At 45.5% G+C, this 23104-nt stretch overlaps 1 long non-coding RNA gene across 2 annotated transcripts in view; it reads right to left on the bottom strand.

Annotated features, from left to right (window-relative positions):
* The window catches only part of LOC113907603, a 111341-nt gene extending 97232 nt beyond the window's left edge, over positions 1 to 14109 (bottom strand). For both annotated transcript variants that reach the window (XR_003515240.1, XR_003515239.1), the window contains exon 1: positions 13950 to 14109. This is a non-coding gene — a long non-coding RNA (uncharacterized LOC113907603). The remainder of the gene's footprint in view (positions 1 to 13949) is intronic.
* Positions 14110 to 23104: the final 8995 nt, after the last annotated feature.

The following is a 23104-nucleotide window of genomic DNA, read 5'->3' as shown; positions in this document are numbered from 1 at the left end:
TTCCCTGTCAGTCCAGTGGTGAGGACTCCATGCTTCCACTGCAGGGGGCACCAGTTTGATCCCTGGTCTGACCACTGAGATCGCCCAAGCCACACGGTGCAGCCAATAAAATAAATAAATAAAAAATTAAATGTATCTCATTTTAAATCTCTAAATTTAAATTGAGACACATCTTAAATACACTTAAACGTGAATGTATCTCTGTTTTAAACATGGGAAAACATCAGACAACACAAACCGAGGGCCATTCTCAAAAATCACTGACCTGCACTCTTCAAAAATGTCAAGGTCAGGCCAGACCAGAAAAGACAGACACTGTCACAAGGTTAGAAGAAACCAAAGAGACCCCCCCAGCTCACTGCACTGTGAGATCCCAGGAGGGATCTTGGAACAGTAAAAAGACATTAGTGGAAAAACTTGTGAAAATCGGGTAAGGTTTGTTGTTCAGTTAATCGCATCCTATTAACATCAATTTCCTAGTTTTGATCTTTGAATAAATGTATAAGATTTCAATATCAGGGGAAGCTGGGTGAAGAGTATATGAGAACTCTCTGTGCTATTTTGCAAATTTTCTGTAAGTCTAAAGAAGTTATTCTAAAATAGAAAAGTTCTTTTTTTTTTTGAAAGAAGGGTTAGGCTACCCGAGGAGGGAAGGAACTAAGGATTTATACATCAATTGCCCAGAGACATTGATTGAGGGCTTCTGACTGGGTGGAGATCCCCCAGCACTTCCAGCTTGCTGGCTGGGCAAAGCAACCTACCAGGTTTCAGAGAAGAGGTTTCAGGCAGTGGCAGCTAGAAGGTGAGCGAGTCAATGGCCAACTGAGAGACACAGGTGGGGCCCTGGGCAGCATCCCCTCCAGACGCTCACTCTGAGAGGCAACAAGAACAGTTTAGGGGCTTTGAGACTATCTATCTCTTCCTTCCCTGCTGGCAGTCTTTCCAATCCATTTCTGTATAACCAAATAGCCATTCAACACTGACCCCTTCCCTTACTGGAAAGGACCTGGTGACCTAGCCCCTTCATCCGTGACACAGTCTTTTGTCTTTGGGATGTCTACATCCTTGGGCAGAGGATGGAGTCTTCTTGTTATTTTAGAACAAAACTCAATATAAAGTTCAGTAGAGGAACCTTCCTGGTGGTCCAGTGGTTACGAATCCACCTTCCAAAGCAGGGGACTCAGGTTCGATCCCTGGTCGGGAAACTAAGATCCCATATACCTCAGGGCAACTAAGTCCATGGTCTGCAGCTACTGAGTCTGTGCACTCTAGAGCCCAAGTGCCACAGATACAGAATCTATACGCCGCAACACAGAGCCTGCACTGCAATGAAGAGATGTTATTGTTCAGTCTCTAAGTCGTGCCTGACTCTTTGCAATGAAGATGCCACTTGCCAAAGGCTCAATGCAGCCAAATACATAATAAAATAAATATTTTAAAAAATGCTTCCACATACCTTAAGCCATTTTCTAAAAAAGTTCAAAAGATAATGAGTGGTGAATTAAGCAAACAAACCACAAAACACCACCATGTATTCACAATTCCATCAAAGCATGTAAGTCCGGACTAAATTCAAATGAAATAATCTGTGACAAGGGATAGGTCTTTCTTTCCACTGCACCTCAAGGAATCATCGTTCCCTTCATTATAGAATCCACAGAAAGTAAGCACATTGTGCTGTCAGCTTAATTCAGACAGCACCCACAGGCCCCCGGCTCTCAGAGTTATGGTCTTTTCTTAGGAAAAGTCACCTCTTTGTGGATCTGACGGTACATTTATTTTGGAAAAGAGGGAGAGTTCCTTATATACATTCCCAACCTCTGTTTTAAATTATTGCTTCAGACCTTCCTGCCAAACCCATCATGTATAAAGGGACTCATGGCTAAGTGTGTAAATAATTTTTAAAATTCCACTGGTAGTGATTTGGAAATAAGAGGGTTTTTCTTTTCTTTCTTTTTTTTTTTTTTTCCTTTCTTTCTCCCTGCTAGGGTTACTCAAGAATTTAACATTGTTTTAATTTGGAACACAAGTCAAGTCTATTAAAACCTCTTGCGCCCTGTATATAAAACTTGTGCTTTACATCATCATAAAGCTTTAGAATATTAAGTAATTGATTTAATTAAACACGCAATTTTATTTTTTGCCCTCAGGCCCCACCCTGGATGTGAAAAGGTTTTATAAATTTCAAAGAACATGGAGACATGGGGTCAATGTTATGGACCTAGGAAATCAAGGTCATCGCTCATGCAGGTAGATCAGTGAACAAAGGCCTGGGCTACCCCCTGGTTTAGGCAAATTTGAGAGCCTTTAAATATCCTTATTTTATCATAATAGGATTTGATCAAGCAGAGAGCTGATGCTTTTGCTGCCCAACTTTCATGCATTTTCTTTTGGAAAGGCTCTCAATTTCCTTCTATGGTGTCAGTCCCTGAGTAACACCAATAATAAAGGATACAGATGGGGTTTCATGCAGGGATCCAGGGACCCAAGGCCACAGTGATTGGTTCAGGGGATGGTCATGTGACTGAATAGGAGCCAATGAGAAGCCACTGGGATGTGGATGGGAATGCTGGGACCAAGGAACTTCCTCTGTTTGTTTTGTTTTGTTTTTCTGAAGCACTAGATCTGGTGCTGCCATCTTGTGACCGCCAGGGGTGAAAGTGCCAGGGGCCACCAGGAAAAGCTCAAGGATGGACTCAATGAGGAAAAGATGGGGCCAAGAATTAGGAAGAAAAAGAGAGGGGAAAAAAGAGCATCCTACTTATATAGTTTAGACCCCTATTTCCAATTATGCTCAAAGTCAGCAGTTGCAGAGAGATGAGACAAGAAATTATTTTTAGTGCTTAACCCAGTTGGGGTTTCTGTCATTTGCAACCGAAACAGACAGAAGCCAGTTTGTCTGGGAAATTAACAAAGCAGAGCCCTAGTAAGTTAAAAATTACTCCTGAGATGTACTATGTCAGCTCCTCTCTTCAACCATTGATGTTGCCTGAAGGATCGTGAGGCTTCTCTCAGGGTTGGGGCGGGAAGGAGATCGGCCCTGGGATTTCTTTGGAAGGAATGATGCTAAAGCTGAAACTCCAGTACTTTGGCCACCTCATGCAAAGAGTTGACTCATTGGAAAAGACTCTGATGCTGGGAGGGATTGGGGGCAGGAGGAGAAGGGGACGACAGAGGATGAGATGGCTGCATGGCATCACTGACTCAATGGACATGAGTCTGAGTGAACTCCGGGAGTTGGTGATGGACAGGGAGGCCTGGCGTGCTGCGATTCATGGGGTTGCAGAGTCAGACACGACTGAGCGACTGAACTGAATTGAACCGAAGGGCTCTGGGCTCTGATTCAGGGGTAACTTTGGACAGTCACTTCCTCACTCTGGTACTTAGTTCCTAAGAGAGGAAGTGGATAAGGTAGTCTTTCAAATGTCACCTCCACAAATATTTTTTTAAAAGGAACTTCCCTGGTGGTCCAGTGGCTAAGACTCCATGCTCCCAACACAGGGAGCGCAGGTTCTATCCCTAGTCAGGGAACTAGATCCCACATGCTGCACCTAACAGTTTACAAGCCACAGCTAAAGATCCTGCATGCTGAATGAAGAGTGAAGAAGATTCTGTGTGCCGCACCTAGGACCCAGTGCAGCCAAATCAATATTAAAAAAAAAAAAAAAAAACATAAAGCAATATACTGTGTTATCCACACACTTGTTTGAATAAAATAATATATTTTAAAGCAAAAACTAAAAAACCATAAAGCTGTATATTTATTTATTTTTGGCTGCTCTGGGTCTAAAATTTTAAAAACTAAATAAAAATTACATTAAAATGAAATAAAATGCCACCTCCAGAATGGTCCGATCTGTGATTTTAGAGACTGTAATGAGAGATCACAAATCTCCTGATACTACACATGTGCATGCACACACACATATATACTCACATACTCATGCACACATATACATAGATACACACACACATACACACACATAAATATAAATACATACACACAAGTCTCTCCCCCAACACACCCCTTATTCCACAAACTACTCAGTCTTCCTTTGTAGGAGTCACTTCTCTCTGGAGCCTAAAGACCGGGTGCCCCCTGGACCCCACAGTGGCACAGAGAAAGTGGGGCACAAAAGCTGAGGCAGCACTTGCTTAACCCACACAAACCCCTCAACCCCATCTTAGAATGCCCATGGGAGGAACAGAAAAGGTGCGTATACAGCATTCCACACTTGAATTCCTGGGATGCCCCTGTGGAAATTTAAAGAACCAAAAAAAAAAAAAAAGAGTCCTCCTTCATGAGCAAGGGAATCACTGCAGTGACCACAGCATGCTGCCTCTGGGTGATGCCCAGCGTCTCTCCAAGTGTTTTCTGGTGTTTCTACCCCTGGTCATGTTTGTAGAACCAACTCTAATTCTAACACCTGCTCAGTTTTAAATCACTGAGATGCATAGAATGACCTCCAAAGGTGCCAACGGGGCGTTAGAAAAACCCAACTTCCAGTTTAAATAAATTTTAATGGAAACTGAATCCCTTTGCTATACACATGAAACTAACACAATATGATTAATCAAGTATACTCCAAAAAATACAGAAAGTTTCAAAAAAATGTTTAACAGAGGGAAGTGGAAATAGGATATACTCTCAACTACATACCCACCCACACATATCCACATACACACACACTCACACTCATACACACACACACACACACACACACACACACACACAGCATGTACCTGTACTGGATGGCAGGTATACATCATATATTCTGCACCACGAAGAGCCTTCTGCACACCCAGCCCCACTCACATCCCCTGGAAGCTGCTTGTGGGCCACCCCTCACATCTGGAGACCCACACACCAGCAAGGTGGTCTATCCCAGGCCCAGGATATTTGGTCAGGGATTCTGGGGTTCCAGGTACCAGGAAATCTGGGGTCCCGGGTATCAGGAGTTGTCTGGAGCCAGGGCTGGGATGAGGGTGGGGCAGGGGAGGGGCTTCTTCTCACACCCACCCTTGGACTCGTGTCCTCTGAGGGGAGAGCCTGGACAGAGTCAGCTCCCTAAGTCCCAGACCCAGGGCAGTCCCCCTACAGCCCACCGCCAAGTTCAAGGGCATTACTGGCCCCTGGGCACCCCCATCCTCCCCCGCAGGACCATCATAGAACATCATTTAAAAACCAGAACCCTAGGACTTCCCTGGTGCTCCAGCGGTTAAGACTTCACCTTCTAATGCAGGGAATAAGGGTTCCATCCATGATCTGGGAGCTAAGATACCACATGCCTTGTGGCCAAAAAACCACAGAAGCAACATTGTAACAAATTCAATAAAAGACTTTAAAAAGTAAAAAAGAAAAAAAAAAAAGCCCACAGCCCTAAAGTATATATGTCAACCCTTGGCCCCCAAGCATCCCCAAAACACCCCCTCTGGGAGCCCTATTATTGGTTCCCTGAGCAGAGGCACCCCCCTCCCCTGTACTTCCCCCAGATACAGCCTCTTTCAGGACCAGACATCCAGAGCACAGAGGTTTCCTACCATTTGGAAGAACAGAATTTCAGTTTCCTCTGTCACAGCCAGCTTCAAAGGCATGGGGACAAATTGATTTTTCCAGGACTTCCTTAATTGTCCCAGAGAAGCACTTGAATCTCCTCTATCTGATTCTACTTTCAGAGATCTGTTTCTCGGGGCACCTCTGACCCTTCTCAGAGGCTGGAAAGGAGCCCTCTGCCGCTTTGCGCTGACATGAACTGAGGTTTCAGGAGGAGGGGATGGGGGTCTGAGGGACGCCTGCCATGCATGGCTCCCACCTTAATGCAACTAATCGTGGCGCCTGGGGTTTGCAAAATTCTATTCTTCCCAGGAACACGGAGCTTACTTCTCTGTTAACCTCATCTACTGGCATATCTGTCAGATGAGGGAACAAGGCAATATTTTAAAAGGAATCACTTGTGTTTTTAATTAATTTATTTATGGCTGTGCTGAGTCTTCATTGCTGTGCTCGAGCTTTCTCTAGTGGAGGCAAGCAAGGCTACTCTTCATTGCAGGGCACAAGCTCCTCACTGTAGTAGCTGGCTTCTCTTGTTGCGGAGCACAGGCTCTAGGCACATGCACTCAGCAGCTGCAGCTCCCAGGCTTTAGAGCACTGGCTCAGTAGCTGTGGCACACGGGTTTAGTTGTCCTGCTGCATGTAGGATCTTCCCAGATCAGGACTCGAACCCGGGTCCCCTGCATTGGCAGGCAGATTCTTTACTAGTGAGCCACCAGGGAAGCCCCAGGATAAGACATTTTTAACAGCAGACTGGAAGCAGACCCCAAATCTCAAGTCCCATGGGTCTGGTGCACTGTCATATCTGAGGGGGCAAGGCTGCATTGCTTGGGTGTCAAGGCAGAGACCCACCTTCCTCTGGCATTTTTTCATGGACTGTCCTGGGGAAGGCTCAAATTGAGTTAAATAAGCCATTTTTTTTTTCTAAACCAAATACCAAAGTCACTTTCACGGAACTTAAAATTGTCCTGTGACCATGGAGTGATGGGGGCAGGGGTGGCTGGGTGATGCTTGGCTTGGAAAAAGGCTGTGATGAGAAGATACGGGAGGAGACACAAGAGAAAGCCTCGGGCACGAAATGGTCCCACTCTTGGTTTCACCATTTGAAAGCGAGCAGACAATTATTTCCACTGGAACCCAGAGAGGACTGAGAGTCCCAATTTTCCTACAACGCAGGAAGGAAATTGAGACTTTCAGTTCTGGTTCATTCACTTCAGCTCAGAATCACTCTTCAGTTGGAAAACTCCTGTGGCCTTTGCAGGTTGAATTTTTATGCCTGCATTTCTGCCAACTCCCTGTGCATTTAGCTCCAGATCTTTCCCCCTTCGGGCTCCAAACTATTGTTGCAAAATTATCCTTCTGTTGGGAATTTACGATACCTCTACCCTTTGAAGGTCTTCCATCAGATACTTCGACTGTAAAAAACTAACTGTTGTGGACTTCCCTGGCAGTCCAGGGGTTAAGATGCCATGCTTCCAATGCAGGACGGTGCAAGTTCAAACCCTGGTCAGGGAACTAAGATTCCACATGCCGCACAGCCAAAAAAAAAAAAAAGTTTAAAAAACAACCATTGTTTCTAGACCTCTGTTGCTATTTATGGACTTACAGGGCATCAATTCTTATTGAGATGTCCAGGGTACCAGTGTCTATATACACATTTGTCCCCCAGTTAGTTGTTCCTCGGACTCAAGTCAAGGATGCTGTGTTTTAGGGGAGGAACAGGATATATGACTGCCCCATGGTGGGTTATTACATTTGCTTCAGATCAGCACACACTTCAAACCCTGAGACCGTAGACAACCCTCCATCAACCTCCAAACACAGACCCTCATGGAAACTCACAGACTGCCAATCACTGGCCCACATGGTCCCCCATCACCCATCAACACAGGACATCTCCACAAGGAAGCATGGCTGTGACGAGTCCTGTGCTTAGTCGCTCAGTTCTGTCCAACTCTTTGCAGCTCCATGGACTGCAGCCCACCAGGTTCTTCTGTCTGTGGAATTCTCCAGGCAAGCATACTGGAGTGGGCTGCTATTTCCTACTCCAGGGGATCTTCCTAACCCAGAGATCGAACCGAAGTCTCTTGCATCTCCTGCATTGGCAGGGGGATTCTTTACCACTGCTCCACCTGGGATGAATCCTGGCCACCGTCAAGCAGGAAACAAGTGTATGCTGGGAAAGACATAATTCATTTCATGCCAATTCTTTTCATTTCCTTGTAAAAATATAAAATAGGAAAAGAATCTTTTTGGAGGGAGGGAAAGAGGTGGAGATGGGGAAAGTCAAGGTAGAATCTAAACCCATACTGCCAACAATTGCTATTTTCTGGAACAGAAACTTGGCCCCTTCATACTGTTCCATATATTTGTCAAAGTCATCCTTCTCCACAACGCATGTTCCCTGGCAGCCACCACCAGGAATACAGTCCTGTCCCTTTGGAAACTTACTTTAAAACACTCTCCATGTCCTACTTAAATGTTAGAAAGTCACAGCTTCCCCGGCCTGGAAACAGAGAGAGATTTTAAAAGATTCTTATCATCCCACTATTTTAAGACTTGTATTATAAAAGATTCGCATGTGTCGCCGCCAGCTATAAAACAAAGTAGCTCTGTAGTCTGTACGGTGTCAAAACAATGCATATGTTAGGTCCCCGATACATTCATCGAAGTAATTTAACGTGTGTTAATTTCCTCAGGCGGGAGGAGAAGGGGACAACAGAGGATGAGATGGTTGGATGGCATCACAACTGAATGGACATGAGTTTTACTAGGCTCCAGGAGTTGGTGATGGACAGGGAAGCCTGGCGAGCTGCAGTCCATGGGGTTGCAAATAGTCGGATACGACTGAGCGACTGAACTGAACTGAACTGAATTTCCTCATCTGGAAAAATGAGCATAAAAGTGTTTGCCCTGCCAAAGCAGAAATGCATGAGAAGCAAAGAGGCCATTTCAATGACTTTCCATAAATAGCCAACCTTCATGAGATACCTTTTTTGTCACTTAGCTCAGTCACGGTGTTTTCCAGTGAGTTACTGCTGCATAGTAAGCAGGTCCAAAACAAAGGCACTTAATAGAACCATCTGGGGCGTACCCTGGCAGTCCAGTGGTTAGGAACACAACTTTCACTGCAAAAGGCTTGGGTTCAATCTCTGGCTGGGAACTAAGATCTCACATGCTGTGGGGCAATTAGTCCCGAGTGCCATAACTACTGAGCCTGCACGCTAGAGCCTGCGTGCCCCAACAGAAGATCCCACATGCCACAGTGAAGATGCCACGTGTCACAACTAAGATCCTATGTGGCCAAATAAATAATTTTTTTAAAGAGCCAGAACCACTGAATGAGAATTTCTGAAGACAGAGCATGACTACTCAAAAGAGCTGATCTGTAGCATCACAGATGTTCATAATATGCCCAACTACTGTTCCTTTTTTCTCTTTCTCTCTTACTTTCATTCTCCTCTTTAAATTCCTCTATTTTTCTCCAGTTATTTTTTTTCCTTTCATTCAACAATATGTAATTGAGTAACTGTCCAATTCTAGGCCAAAGTCTAAAAGAAGTAAGAGATAATCACATAATCTTCAGTTCAGTTCAGTCTCTCAGTCGTGTCTGATTCTTTGCGACCCCATGGACTGCAGCACACCAGGCTTCCCTGTCCTTCACCAACTCCCGGAGCCTGCTCAGACTCATGTCCATTGAGTCGATGATGCCATCCAACCATCTCATCCTCCGTCATCCCCTTCTCCTCCCACCTTCAATCTTTCCCAGCATCAGGGTCTTTTCCAATGACTTGGCTCTTCGCATCAGGTGGTCAAAGTATGGGAGTTCCAGCTTCAGCATCAGTCCTTTCAATGAATTTTCAGGACTGATTTCCTTTAGGATGCACTGGTTGGATCTCCTTGCAGTTCAAGGGACTCTCAAGAGTCTTCTCTAATACCAAAGTTCAAAAGCATCAATTCTTCAGTGCTCAGCTTTCTTTATAGTCCAACTCTCGCATCCATGCATGATTATTGGAAAAACCATAGCTTTGACTAGATGGACCTTTGTTGGCAAAGTAATGTCTCTGCTTTTTAATATGCTGTCTAGGTTGGTTACGACTTTTCTTCCAAGGAGCAAGTGTCTTTCAATTTCATGGCTGCAGTCACAATCTGCAGTGATTTTGGAGCCCCCAAAAATAAACTCTCTCACTGTTTCCATTGTTTCCCCATCTATTTGCCATGAAGTGATGGGACCAGATGCCATGATCTTAGTTTTCTGAATGTTGAGTTTTAAGCCAACTCTTTCACTCTCCTCTTTCACTTTGATCAAGAGGCTCTTTAGTTCTTCTTCGCTTTCTGCCATAAGGGTGGTGTCATCTGAGTATCTGAGGTTATTGATATTTCTCCCGGAAATCTTGATTCCAGCTTGTGCTTCATCCAGCCCAGCATTTTGCATGATGTGCTCTGCATATAAGTTAAATAAGCAGGGTGACAATATACAGCCTCGACGTACTCCTTTCCTGATTTGGAACCAGTCTGTTGTTTCATGTCCAGTTCTAACTGTTGCTTCTTGACCTGCATACAGATTTCTCAGGGGGCAGGTCAGCTGGTCTGGTATTCCCATCTCTTGAGGAATTTTCCACAGTTTATTGTGATCCACACAGTCAAAGGCTTTGGTGTAGTCAATAAAGCAGAAGTAGGTGTTTTTCTGGAACTCTCTTGCTTTTTGATGATCCAGTAGATGTTGGCAATTTGATCTCTGGTTCCTCTGCCTTTTCTAAAACCAGCTTGAACATCTGGCCGTTCATGGTTCACATACTGTTGAACCCTGGCTTGGAGAATTTTGAGCATTCCTTTGCTAGTATGTGAGATGAGTGCAATTGTGCAGTAGTTTGAACATTCTTTGGCATTGCCTTTCTTTGGGATTCTTTGGGATCAGAATGAAAACTGACCTTTTCCAGTCCTGTGGCCACTGCCAAATTTCCTGGCATATTGAATGCAGCACTTTCACAGCATCATCTTCTAGGATTTGAAATAGCTCAACTGGAATTCCATCACCTCCACTGGCTTTGTTCATAGTGATGTTTCCTAAGGCCCACCTGACTTCACATTCCAGGATGTCTGACTCTAGGTGGGTGATCTCACCATCATGATTATCTGGGTCATGAAAACCTTTTTTGTATAGTTCTTCTGTGTATTCTTGTCACCTCTTCTTGATATCTTCTGCTTCTGTTATGTCCATACCATTTCTGTCCTTCATTGTGCCCATCTTTGCGTGAAATGTTCCTTTGGTATCTCTAATTTTCTTGAAGAGATCTCTAGTCTTTCCCATTCTGTTATTTTCCTCTATTTCTTTGCATTGATTACTGAGGAAGGCTTTCTCATCTCTCCTTGCTATTCTTGGGAACCCTGCATTCAAATGGGTATATCTTTCCTTTTCTCCTTTGCCTTTTGCTTTTCTGCTTTTCTCAGCTATTTGTAAGACCTCCTCAGACAACCATTTTGCCTTTTTGCATTTCTTTTTCTTGGGGATGGTCTTGACCACTGCCTCCTGTACAATGTCATGAACCTCTATCCGTAGTTCTTCAGGCACTCTATTAGATCTAATCCCTTGAGTCTATTTGCCACATGATCTTAATAACAACTATATCATTGCAAACTGAGATCAATGCTCTAAAGCAGGGGTCTGGGTCTGCAAACGTCTGCATAAAGGGCCAGATAGTAAGTCCTGTAGGCTGTGTAGGCCACATGGTTTCTGTTGCGACTACTCAACTCTGCCATGGTATCAAGAAAACAGCCACAAACATTATTCACAGGAGCCAAGACATGGAAACAGCCTAAGTGTGCATCAATGAAAACAAATATATATATATATATACACACACACACACATATATATATATATATATATATATATATATATATATATATATATCGGAGAAGGCAGTGGCAACCCACTCTTGCCTGGAAAATCCCATGGATGGAGGAGCCTGGTGGGTTGCTGTCCATGGGGTCACTAAGAGTCAGACATGACTGAGCGACTTCACTTTCACTTTTCACTTTCATGCATTGGAGAAGGAAACAGCAACCCACTCCAGTGTTCTTGCCTGGAGAATCCCAGGGATGGGCGAGCCTCATGGGCTGCCGTCTATGGGGTCGCACAGAGTTGGACACAACTGAAGCGACTTAGCAGCAGCATATATATATAAAACAATGGAATATTACTCAGACTTTCAAAAGAAGGAAATCCCACCATATGCAACAGCAGAGATGGACCTGGAGGACATGATACTAAGTGAAATAAGTCAGGCACAGAAAGACAAAGACAGCATGAACCCAAGTATATGAGGGATCTAAAACAATAGTCGAAGTCACAGTAACAGAGAGTAGAATGATGCTTGCCAGGGACCATGGGTTAGGAGCAAGTGAAGATGCTGGTCAGAGAGTGGTTCTGGAGCTCGAATGCACAGCATAGTGACTATAGTTAATAATAACATACTGTATACTTGAAATTTGCTAAGAGAGTAGATCTCGTGTGTTCTCACCACACACATACAAAGAGTAACTATTTCAGGATGGATAGATTCTTTAGCTTGATTGTGGTGCTCATTTCACAGTGCCTACAGATAGCAAAACATTATACTGTTTTGCTAATATATACAACCCAAATATATACAGTTTTGTCAGTCATACTTCAGTAACTCTGGGGAACATTTTTTTTGTTAAAGGGAAAAGAAACCATCCATAGACAATACATGGACAATACATAAACCAATGAACGTGGTGGTGTGCACACAAAACTTTATTTGCAAAAGCAGATGAAGGGCCAGGTTTGGCCCAAAAGCTGCGGTTTATTTACCTCTAATCTGGAAGAACTTGATCTACTATGGTATGGGAAGAAGAGAGAAGGGTCTTTCCCTGAGGAAGTGCCTTTATTAATAAAGAGGTGTTTACCAGGTGAAGGGATGTACAAAAAGATGGTGGGGACAGGTCAAAGAGGAGGTGTCATTGGAAGAAGTTTAAAAAGGCCAGTTTGGACAGAGGGAAAATGGATCAAGGGAAATTAGCAAGAAATGAGACTGGGAAGATGTTGACAGTGGCCAAATCATGCAGGTCTTGGTAATCATGTTAAAACTGGAAGATCTTTGATCTCAAAGCAATGGAAAACCAAAGAAGGATTTTAAGAGTTAAGGAGAAAAAAAAATAGTTACACATAATTTCCTTTTCTCTCAAGTAGGTCCCATATTGACATATCTGAATGAGCTGAGGTTCCATTTTTCTCCCAAAGAGCTAATTTGTTAAAGAAGAGAAAGTGATGGTGATGCTAGGGAGCTGGGGTGTCACATTTTGGTGGTCTTTACAACCATGGAGGAAGGTCTCAGAAATAAAGTCACACATTCCAAGGGATCAAAGAGGATAACGGATGGAAAAGTACTTTGTCAAAGTATTAAAATGCTTCTCAAGCATAAGGTCTTACTAGTCAAAGTTGGTACTCTGGAGGGATTCCTTGAATAATTAACTAATTGGTCTCATATTTCTTACCCTGGATTTAAAATTTGTTTTTAAGTATTTGGCTCCAAAGGTTTCTAAACTATTCTGTTTCATGGTGTTAATTTTTCCATTGTCTAGACAGCTGTAGCTGTCAGACAGAATTATCAGGAGGAAAGAGGCGATTTATGACCGAAAGTCAACCTTCTCAGCCAATGGAATTTACATACTAATGACCACTGTGGCAGCTGTCATAAGAAACCTTTACAAACTAAACCTTTTCATGTTTGTGCATTTCTGGAATTTGGCATTGGGTAGATATTTTGCATTTTTAATACACACAAAAGACCTTCTAATAAAACCTCACAGAAGAGAGATTGATGAGTGTGTACTTGGGGGAGGTAGAGGGATCTGGGCTTAATTTTAAAGGATAAATCAACTTTCTGGAGTCTTATAAGAAATAAGATGAATTCTAATGTCCTTTTTAAGATAAAGAGGGAAGGGAGGCATTCTATGGCCACTTTGCTTTGACAGACTCAAAGGCAGAAAATGTACCCATTAGAATTGGGTCATCAAATTCAGAGTAAGAGGAGCATCAGAGGTCACACTATTTTCTGCTTGTACCCCTTTTCCTGGTAAAGAATCTGCCTGCCAACGCAGGAGACCTGGGTTTGATCCCTGGGTTGGGAAGTTCCCCTGGAGAAGGAAATGGCAACCCACTCCAGTATTCTTGCCTGGAAAATCCCATGGACAGAGGAGCCTGGTGGTCCATGGGGTTGCAAAGAGTCGGACATGAGTTAGTGACTAAACAACAACAAGCCCCTTCCCCCATCCCCCAAATGGGTGTTCCATTCCTGTGGAAATATCTCTGTTGATAAGGAAGGAGCTCACTGACTTCCTAATTGGAATAACTTCTTTCTACAAATGATACCTTCTTTATTGAAGTTTCCATTTATTGGTCCCAGATTCAGCCTCTGAAGCCAGTGGAAGATGCCCAGCCTCTCAGATAGAATGTTCTTCTGCTTCCTTCTCTTTACTGGGGAACATTTCTTCAAGGCCTCAAAGTGGTTACTCCACCTCCAGCCTCAAGTCCCTGGTGGAAGCAAGGTGAAAAGAATAATGAGGAAGAGGAGTGGTACTTAATAAGAAAAGCAACATAATCTCAGAAGTCTCCATTGGATTTCCACTTGGAGCTCATTAGCCAGAACTGAGTCATGTGACCACCTAGGACATAGGTTCTTTAAACAGATATAGGTGCTGAGACAGAAGTGTCAAAGGCTTTTAAAATGTTCTCAACTTCAATGTGGCAAGCACCTATCCTGGACAGAACTTTGTGTTTAAGGATGTTCATTCCAATAGAAGAACATGAATGCCCACAAATAATAAAACACAGCTTCCCTGGTGGCTCAGTGGAAAAGAACCCACCTGCAATGCAGAAGATGCAGGAGAAGCAGGTTTGATACCTGGGTCTGAAATATCCCCTGGAGGAGGGCATGGCAACCCACGCCAGTATTCTTGCCTGGAGAATCCCATGAACAGAGGAGCCTGGTGGGCTACCGTCCATGGGGTCACAAAGAGTTGGGCATGACTGGAGCAACTGAGCACCCACACATGCAAACTGTTAGGACCAACCAGTGACATGAGGCAGACATTGAAAATGGCTTGTGAGGTTATGTTCTCTACATCTGTGACTCTGTTTCTGCTTTGCATGTAAGTTGATCTCTACCATTTTTCTAGATTGCACATATTTCACAATTGCTTGTGAGGTCGGAGATAGTTTGTAATAGAACTCAGTAAGACATCCATCAATAGGAGAACAAATGAATAAATTATCTACTCATAGAATTTTATATTCATGCTGCTATTTTTTATTCATACCATTGAATTGTACTTCCTCAGCAACAACAAAGAAAAACTTTGCTGATTCATGAAGCAGCATAGACGAATCTCAAAAAAAGATAGTGCAGAGTGCAAGATGGATAAACAAAGAAGAAAATACACTGGGCAATTCCATTTACTGCAACTTCAGAACAGATAATAAAAGATGTGGGAATTGGAAGAGTGGTTGTTTGGATTGGACAAAGGGGAGGCTAACTGAAAAAGTGTTCAAAGGACCTTTCTGGAGTGCTGGAAAGAGTCTAGAGCTTGACTGTGATAGAGGTTACACAGGTGGTTATATTTGTAACATATATTTTTTAAAAAATTAATGTAAATGTGTATTAATGTATACATTTTAAAATTAATTTTTATTGGAGTATACTATATACCTGAAATTCAGTCCAGGCAATATACAGGTTGTGCATACATGCAAAGTCACTTCAGCCATGTCTTACTCTGCAACCCTATGGACGGTAGCCCACCCGGCTCCTTGGTTCTTGAGGATTACAGATCTTTCCGACTCAGGGACTGAACCTGTGTCTCCTACATCTCCTGCATTAGCAGGTGGGTTCTTTACCACTAGTGCCCCTGGGAAGCCCACGGTTACAGGTTCATATTCTGTAACCCCCTAGAGGCTTCCCAGGTGGCTCAGTGGTAAAACATTCTCCTGCCAATGCAGGAGAAGCAGGTCTGACCCCTGGATCAAGAAGATCCCCTGGAGAAGGAAATGGCAACCATTCCAGTATTCTTGCCTGGAAAATTCCATGGACAAAGGAGCCTGGTGGGCTATGATTCATGGGGTGATAGAAAGGTTTTGGAACTAGATAGAGGTGTTTGTGGAGAAGGCAATGGCACCCCACTCCAGTACTCTTGCCTGGACAATCCCATGGACGGAGGAGCCTGGAAGGCTGCAGTCCATGGGGTCGCTGAGGGTCGGACACGACTGAGCGACTTCACTTTCACTTTTCACTTTCATGCTTTGGAGAAGGAAATGGCAACCCACTCCAGTGTTCTTGCCTGGAGAATCCCAGGGACGGGGGAGCCTGGTGGGCTGCCGTCCTTGGGGCAGTGACACAGCAGCAGCAGCAGCAGAGGTGTTGGTCGCAAAACATTATGGATGTAGTAAATGCCACTGAAATTACTCACTATTTATTTATTTGTTTGGCCGCACCTGGTCTTGGTTGTGGTATGCAGATTCTTCAATCTACGTTGGGGCATTTGAGATCTAGTTCCCTGACCAGGGATTGAACCTGGGCCCCCTGCATTGGGAACTCAGAGTCTTAACCACGGGGCCACCAGGGAAGTCCCTGAATTGCTCACGTTAAAATGGTTAATTTTACATCATGTGAATTTCACTTCCATTTAAAAAAAAATTTAAATGATGGCCATGTCCAAGGGGAGAGATGATACGAGAGAGACGATGTCGACTGACGGTTTTTGTCATCCTTCCCTTCCATCACCCCCTTTGCATTTCCTGCAGTGAGCACACATTAGCTTTATAATTATGAGATAACTAAGCAATTGATCTTTAGCAGAGACATTCGGGAGTTTGAGAGGGTAGAAGCAGAGCCAGCTTTCCTGTGCGACCCAGCTCCCGAGGGAGCTCTGGGCACAAAGGAGATGAATGTAGTGAGTGTTTTCTGCTCTCCTGTGTCTTATGTATGTGCTCCCTGCCACCCGTCACAGCACTGGGTGACAGATTCCTGCCCTTGCCCATAGCAACCTTCTGCCTCACGGAGGCCACCAGAGAATAAGGTGAAATGTACCTTTCAGATACTTTCCGGGCAAAATGCAAAAGCAATGACCCCCCTCCTTGCCTGGATATTGATGCCCAGGCTGCTTTATGTGGATTGTCCAAGCTGCCTGTGTCATTGGAGGTTTGAGCAGAGTTGAGGCTAATGGGGGTGGGAGCTCCCAGCTCCAAAGTAAGAGACTGGGAGCCGTGTCTTGGATGGCTTTCCTGGGGGAGAGTCCTTTGTAAGGGGTCTGAACACCCCAGCTCAGGGCTCCAATCTGGACTCTGTCCAGACTCAGAGCAGAAACCCAACTGAGAAGCAGGCACCATGGCTGCTCCAAATTCCAGATTCTTGAAATCTTTGAGGTGAGGGAGGGGTCACAGTCTTGGTAAGGAGCAGCTCAGTCTCAGCAAGCCGTCGCCCTGCAGTAAAACAGGAATTCCTACAAAGGGGGCATTGTGCGAGCTACGGGAAGTCTTTTAAGGAGGCATCAATCTTGTGTCAGCCAGAGATGTTTATCCTGAAGGCAATGCCATGTGGCCAAGAGCAGGCAGCGTCTTGGGCAGACGTCCTGGTCCTGGGGGTGGAGGAGGGGGACAGTGAGTCAGAAGGAGGCTGAGCACCAGCAGAGCCCATGTGCCAGATCCATCCAGGACCAGCATCCAAGAGAGGGAGGTATCCAAAGAATATGAGACAACTGGTCTTGTCAGCAAGAACAACACCTGAGTCAAGAACCAAGCAAGTGGCAGAAGGACCTCAGTCTTATGAGAAATGAGGACCTTGGAGCAGTGGGTCAGATGGCTGAGTGGAACCATGTCCATCTCTTACAGAGGACCCTGGGGCAGAAACTTGCACATTGCAGGGAGTTGATGGGACACTCCAAGGGCTTTACCCCTACGTGAAGTCCTGGAAGGCTGGTAAGCGACGAAGACCCCAGATTTATCCTCACATCAGAGAGCCAGGGTCAAGATCTAAGATGGATGGCCTTCCCATTCACAGAGCCAGCAACAGAGGCAGGTAATGCAAACATCAGAAAGGCCATCAGACTTCCCAGACGGTCTAGGGGTTAAGATTCCATGCTTCCAAAGCAGGGGACATGGGTTCAATCCCTGGTTGGGGAACTAAGATCCTGCATGCTCCATAGCATGGCCATAAAAAAGAAAGAAGAATAAAGGCCAGTTGGGGAGACCTCTGCCTTTTGGGCTGACTCTAAAAAAGGCAGCACCAAAATATGAGAAGTGGAAAACCAGGGGGATCCAGGCAAATTGGGACCAGATTCCATGAGCCAGCTCTTTCTTCCTTTTCCCCCACCTCCCAGCGGAAGAGTCCAGAGAGCCCAGGCCAGTGGGCCCAGGTGCCGGAAGCCCCGGCTGCTGGTGCCATCACTGTGGCAAGCTGCCATGTGACACTGGGCATTTAACCCTCTGTGGTCCAGTTTCCTCAGTGTTTCCATGAACAACACGTCAGAGACTCTCCTGATTTGGCAAGGAGCCAAATGCAGGTGCCGCCGTTATGAACGGTCACTGGCTTTTAGCATCCAGTTCCCACCTCAGAGGACAGAAGAAACCTCTGAAAGAACCTCTGGCCTTTGCAAAATAACGCACATTCCTTCCTCACGGGCAGCATCTTTCAGCCAGAGCAGCCAACAGGCTCATGTTTTGAGAGCTAGATTTTTCCATTTGGGGGCACCAAGGTTTTTTGGGAAAGAAAAGCGTCCTCATTTTACAAGCCTGGCTCCAAGTGATACATTGTTTCAGTCCTCAGCTGGTCTCCTTAGCCAAAGCAGAGGGAGTGACACCAGAAAGGGCAGTGGGGAGAAAGAGGGACAGAAGCAGTGAGGTATTTCCTGAAACGAAATCCAATCTGATTGAACTTAAAAATAGCAGGAAAATCAACACTTCAGAGAGTGGTCAGGGTGTGGGGCTGGAGAAGAGAAACCTCCCAAGTTTGGCCCCCAAATGCCAAGATCTTATTTGGCCAGAGGGATGGGTCAGAAGCCAGCAAAAGAAACACTGACCATCTGTCCTTACTGTGGTGGCAACAGGAGAAAGATGGGGTTTAGATTTTGAGGTACAGAGAAAAGGAAATAGGGCTGAGGCTTCCCTGTCTTTCTTGGAGATGGAAGAAAAGGTTCCCAGCTGGGGAAAACTGTTATATGGTGTTAATGGCTGGTTAAGAAAATGTAAGGGGGGCTTCCTTGGTGGTCCAGTGGTTGAGAATCCACCTGCCAATGCAGGGGACACAGGCTGGATCCCTAGTCTAGGAATATTCCACATGCCACTGGGCAACTCAGCCCATGCAGCACAAGAAAGAGCCTGAGCTCTAGAGCCCGATCACTGCAACAGGAGAAGCCACCTCCATGAGAAGCCCAAGCACCACCTCTAGACAGTAGCCCTCGCTCACTGCAACTACAGAAAGCCACTCGCAGCAAGGAAGACCTAGACCCCAAATAAATAAAGTATAAGAGGATTCCACACCAAAGCCATAGAATGGAACAGATGCCCACAGGAAGTTGTGCAGTCTCTGATTTATCCCACCAGATAACCCCAAGGATGTGGAACCAACCATGCGCCTCCTCTCTTCCAAGTGAGACAAAGATGAAGTGCTTCCCCAAGGGGTGTCCAAGAATGAGCAGAAGGGTCAAAAATAAGAAAGCAATGGGACTTCCCTGGTGGTTCAGAGGTTGACTCTGCGCTTCCAATGCAGGGGGCCCAGGTTCAATCCCTAGTCAAGGAACTAAATCCCACACGCCTTGCCACATGGCCACCCCCTCCCCTCAAAAAAGAAAAAAAGCAATGGTGGTGATTTTACTAAGCCTCGTGTCCAAAGCTAGAATAACATGAGAAAAAAAATAATGATTTCTCACAGCGAGCTTAAGAACGGAGGCAAGGGGCTTCCATGGTGGCTCAGTGGTAAAGGGTCTGCCTGCCAGTGCAGGAGACACAGGTTTGATCCCTGATCTGGGAAGATCCCACATGCTGCGGAGCAACTAAGCCTGTGTGCAACACAACTATTGCGCCTGCACTCTTGAGCCCGGGATCTGCCACTACTGAGCCTGGGTGCAGCAGTTACTGAAGCCCGAGTGGCCTACAGCCTGCGCTCCGCAACAAGAGGAAGGAGCGAGGTTAGAAGCACTAAAGAGCAGTGACTCGCTCACCGCAACTCGAGAAGAGCCTGTGCAGCAACGAAGACCCAGCCCAGATAAATATCAGTTAATTCTTTAAAAAAAAGAAGAAGAAATGAGGCAGGAAGTAAGATTTCAAATCCAATCCAGTATTGGCTGGAGATGGTGTTCTGGAGGTACCTCTCAGCCCTGATACGGGAATTGATGATTTGCAAAGGACGCTCTGGCCTCAAAAAGATTTGGGAGGAATTAAGAGACTGTGGAATTAAGGACTTAAGAGGAAATGGCAACCCACTCCAGTATTCTTGCCTGGAGAATCCCATGGACGGAGGAGCCTGGTGGGCTACAGTTCACGGGGTCTCAAAGAGTCAGACACGACTGAGTGACTTCACTTTAAGAGACTGTGAGTCCTTTCTGGTTCAGGAGGAACAAACACTGGAAAAATAGGTTGATGAGGGTCAGAGAGTAAAACACGCTTATTTTCGTCCTCGATTTTTGCCTTCCTTTGGAGTCTGGGTTGCAGTTACCTTTATCTTAGCATGTGGGGCCTTTCAAAATGCTGCCTCAGGAGGCCTGTGTCTTCTCTGCGGGAGCCCGGGCTCCACTCCTCTGTCTGCCTTCTGCTCCACTGCATTCATTTTCCTCAGGCGACTCTAATTTTCCTTCTCGCAGCACTTTCTCCCCTTCCTGACTCCCTCCAGCACCTGTTAGCTGCCTCGTCCTGTGAGACACCCAATTCTATTTCATTCGCCCTTTGAGGCACAGTTTGGATGAGCGTGCTAATTGTTTAATTTATTTCTCACCCGCTTATTCTCTCCTGGCCCCCTCCAAGGTTACCTCCTGCCCAGCTCTTAAATCTTCTTCTCATCTCCCTCGATGAGGCTCCTCCATCAATTCACCCTCTCTCCTGTCGATCTAATCTCTCCCCCTACATTTGTTCCCGCTCCTCGGATATAAATTACCCAGGTCTCTGCGAGAGCGTGAGCGATGATTCTCAGCTTGTCTCTCTCCTAGCCCACATCATCCGCCTCCACAGAAATGCAGTCCTGGCCTCGGTTTCCCTTTGCCTCTCCTTGACCCTCATCCCTTGCAATGTACCTTTCTGCAAAGTGATTCCATCTATGCTTCTCAGAGACCTTCTGGCCACCAAACCCCAGGACACCCAAAACAGAACTTAGAGTCACCTGGTCTTACAAACAAAGGGACAGAACCCACAGGGTAGAGAAACCTTGCCTGAGCTTACACCCCTAGTTGGTGACATAGTTATCCTAGCCCTGCGTTAGTGCGAACCACAGAGGCAGTTTTTAATTTTCTAGCAGCTACATTTTTTTCAAAGTGAGACTAATTTAAAAACTAGGTGTTATCTAACTCAACATTTCCAAAATCTTACCATCTTAACATGTAGTCAACATTTTTTTTTAAATTTATTTTATTTACTTGGTTGTGCCGGGTCTTGGTGGTGGCTCACAGGATGTTTGATCCTTGTTGCCGCGTGCAGGATCTTTAGTTGTGGTGTGCGAACTCCTAGTTGCGGCGTCTGGGATCTAGTTCCCTGACCAGGATTGAACCCTGGGTCCCCTGCATTGGGAGGGTGGAGTCTTAGCCACCCGACCACCAGGGAAGTCCCTCAACATAGATTATTAATGAGACTGCCTACATGCTTTTTTGCATCCTGGGTGTTTGAAATCCAGTACGCCTTTTACACTTGCAGCCCATCTAGATTCAGACGAACCCCCTCCTTGGCACTCTGGGGCCACATGTGGTGGGTACCTGCCAGATTAAAAGGCCCAGCTATAGAGTTCCACAGACAGGGTCCTGTCCAGTGCTTTCTCCACCACACCCAGCTAGGCGAGGCCCCTGGGGTCTCTGCTGTCATGCCTCCCACACTTCGAGACTGGGCGTCACCACCTCCTGCTCGCACCTGAGATGTCCCTGACATTGTACCCTTCTGGTTTTCCTTTGTATCCCTCTTTCCGCTGTGGCTCTCCCTTCCTCTTCACGCTCCAAATGTGGGCATCCCTCAAGATAAATATATTTAGGGACTTCCCTGGTGGTCCAGTGGGTTAAGAATCTACCTTGCAACGCAAGGGGTGTGGGTTCAATCCCCAGTCAGGGAACCACATGCTGTGGGGCAACTAAGCCTGTGAGCCACAGCTATTGAGCCCATGTGCTCCAGAGCCTGAGCACCACAATTAGAGGGGCCATGACTCTCAACAGAAGATCCCACATGATGGGATGAAGATCCCAAATGCTGCAACTAAGACCCAACGTGGCCAAATAAATTAAAAAAAAAAAAAAAGATAAGTATATTTAGGCCAGTAACAATCTTCTCCATCATCATCATCATCATCAATGTGATACTGACCCATGCACTGTTCCAAGTGCTTTCCATGTAATAATTCACCCAGTATAGCTACTCCAAGAGGAGTACTACGGTTATCCCCCATAATAATCAAGGGATAATTTCCGTTTGCTGCTGTAACAAAAGGAGTTTCCTTTTGCTGCTGTAACAAATGATCACAGACTCAGTGGCTTAAAGTGGCCGAATGTATTATCTTGTAGTTCTGTAGTTGGAAGTTTAACCCAGTCTCACTGGGCTGAAATAATAGTGTCAGCAGGGTGTCTTCCTTCTGGGAGCCTCTGGGAGAGAATTCATAGCTTTGCTTTTTCCAGCTCCTAGGGGCCACCTGCATTAGCTTGCTTATGTTTCCTCTTGTTCTGCCTTCAAAGCCAGCCAGCCACGGCGAGCTGGTTCTTCTCTCCAGCGCATCACTTCAAGCTCCTCTCCTGTCTCCCTTTTGGTTGGTTCCACCTGGAAAATCTAGGATAACCTCACCATGTTCAAGTCAGCTGCCATCTTAATTCCCCTTTGCCTTGTAATCTAACATCATCACGGGTCCCACATATTAGGAGAGGGGGGTTTCCCCAGTGGCTCAGCAGTAAAGAATCTGACTGCAGTATAGGAGCCGCAGGAGACGCAGGTTCAATTCCTGGCTTGGGAAGAGCCCCCGGAGGAAGGTATGACAACCCACCCCAGTTTTCTTGCCTGGAGAATCCCATGGACAGAGGAACCTTGTGGGCTATAGTCCATGGAGTTGCAAAGAGTCACACACGACTGAAGCGACTTAGCTTGCTCGCATGCATCTTTGAGGGAGGGGCGTTATTCTGCCTCTCACACTCCATTTTACAGATGAGGAAAGAGAGAAGTTAAGTAACTTGTACAAGGTCACACAGCTGTCACTCTCCCCCTGACTCTGAAGCTTTGACATCTTTCAGACCCTGACCTCCCGTCATTCCCGCTGCTGGCATCCTCTTGTGGAATCAGTGACCTCAGACTTCAGGAGGCAC

This window comes from Bos indicus x Bos taurus, chromosome 17 (assembly GCF_003369695.1).
Source record: "Bos indicus x Bos taurus breed Angus x Brahman F1 hybrid chromosome 17, Bos_hybrid_MaternalHap_v2.0, whole genome shotgun sequence".
NCBI classification, from domain to species: Eukaryota; Metazoa; Chordata; class Mammalia; order Artiodactyla; family Bovidae; genus Bos; species Bos indicus x Bos taurus.
The sequence above is the reverse complement of the archived record's forward strand: the minus strand, read 5'-3'. Positions and strand labels throughout refer to the sequence as shown.